Genomic DNA, 2,365 nt, shown 5'->3' on the forward strand with positions numbered 1-2,365 from the left:
GCCCTGAACATCAAACACAAAGTTGAGGAATCGGACTGAGGGGCAGGGGGAGGGAGAGACAGTTAAGAAGCAGTGAGGAGTTGCCATACCTCACCTGGCAGGCACCTGGAACCCTTGAAGGCTAGATCAGGTAGGGCACAAGGAGTGAGGCAAGTAGTGGCTCTGGGGATGCCTTTTCCACACTGGGAGAGACCAAAGAGTGAAGAGGCTGTTCAAGCTTCCAGAACCAGTGAGAAACAGCCCTCAATTGGTGAAAAATAAGTACAAGTGTCTAACCTACCACTAGGATGACCCCCCCCCTTTGGGGAAGTATGTCTCTCCTATTTACCTGCCCCCTCCCCACTCTGTTCCAGGTCCTGGTCTAGCTCCAGCAATTGCAGCACCTCTTGGGCCGGAAGGCCGACCCAGTCACATGCACTGAGCCATTCTACCCAACATTAGAGAGAAAAAATTAACAAACAAGAAAAAACAATCTGCTAGCTCTCTAAGCCAGGAACTCAGCGCAGGCACAGCCCTTTAGCCTAAGCACAGGCGTAAGGGGTCCAGGGACTTTGAATGTCTTTCACTCCTGCATAGACTTGTGTGAGCCCATTTCAACAGCATAGACCCTCATTAGCACCTTACAATGGGGTATATACATGAAACCTATTTTCATCTGTATCAACTAGAAGGGAGAGTGGCGGATTTCATGACATTTTACACTGCCCTGCCCATTAAGCAGGGTCCTCACCTACCCACATCAGGGGCCTGAGGACTAGTGGCTCCACCCACTCCACCAAGCAACCCGTGACAGGGATCCAAAAATAAGTGGTGACTCCCAGCCCTTACAGTCAACAACATTGGGTGTCCATAGTCTGGCTGCAAAACCTACCTACCTACACACTCTAGGGAACAGGGACATGCCTTTCACTCGGACACTCAGGGGCAGCAGTCAGCTCCCTGCCTTGTTGAATGCATGACCTGCTACTGCAGCCAGATACCTCTGCCTACTCCAATCATCCCTGCCCATCTAGAACTGTAGGTGAGAGCATGCACCGCACACTTGGTGACCGATGACCTGGACACCTGAGCTGAATCCATACATGAAAAGTAAATGGACTCCTGGGCTCACATACCTAGTAACAGCTCTAGCCAACTGGAGACAGGACATAAAAGCTTCAAAGATGCCAATAATCAAACTACCTCACATGACCAGCTTATTTGGGTATATCAAAACAAAACAAGAAGCTAGGACACAGTAAGAAAACAGAAAATAAATATAATAACTTATTGATGGCTTGGAGATAACAGTCAATATTAAATCACATAAAGAGGCAGACCACCATGGCTTCAGCAAGCTCCCAAAACAAAGAATCAAGAAACTTGCCAGAGAAAGAGAACTTTCTGGAATTACCAGAGGTAGAATTCAAAAGATTAACATATAGAACTCTTCAACATATCAAGAAGGAGATCATTCAAAATTCAGAACAAGCCAAGGAACATACAGACAAAGCAATAGAAGAACTTAAGAAGGTTATACTAGAGCATAATGATAAATTTAACAGGCTGCAAGGGTGCATAGACAGACAACAAACAGAAATCCAGAAGATTAACAATAAAATTTCAGAATTAGACAACTCAAAAGTCATAAGAGCAGAACTGAGGCAATGGAAGTCAGAATTAGGGAGATTGAAGATAAAGCACTTGACACCAACTTATATGAGGAAAAATCAGATAAAAGGATTTTAAAAAGTGAAGAAACCCTAAGAATTATGTGAGATCTATCAAGAGGAATAACCTACAAGTTATTCTATACAAGTACCAGAACAGCTTGAGATAACAGAAAATACAGAGAGAATTGTTGAATATCTGTCGGCAGAAAACTTCCCTGATACTGTGAAAGATAAGAAGATATCTATCCAAGAAGCTCATCGAATCCCACACAAGGTAGATCCCAAAAGAAAGTCACCAAGACATATTATAATCAAACTTGCCAAAACCAAAGGTAAAGAAAGAATTTCAAGAGTGGCTAGGGATAAATGAAAAGTCATCTACAAAGGAGAGTCGATAAGAATAAGCTCAGACTACTCAGCAGAAACCATGCAGGCAAGAAGGCAATGAGATGACATATATAAACGTTGAAGGAAAAAAAATTGCCAGCCAAGAGTTATATATGCAGCAAAACTCTCTCTCAAATATGATGGCAAAATTAGGGCATTTCCAGATAAACAGAAGTTTAGGGAATTTGCAAAAACCAAATCAAAATTACAAGAAATACTAAAGGCAGTCCTCCAGTTAGAAAATCAGTAACATCAGATAACAACCCAAGACTAGAACACAGGACAGAACAATCAGGTATCAACCCAGATAGGGAAATCACAAAAAT

Source organism: Trichechus manatus, unplaced genomic scaffold (genome assembly GCF_000243295.1).
Source record: "Trichechus manatus latirostris isolate Lorelei unplaced genomic scaffold, TriManLat1.0 scaffold00115, whole genome shotgun sequence".
Taxonomy (NCBI): Eukaryota; Metazoa; Chordata; class Mammalia; order Sirenia; family Trichechidae; genus Trichechus; species Trichechus manatus.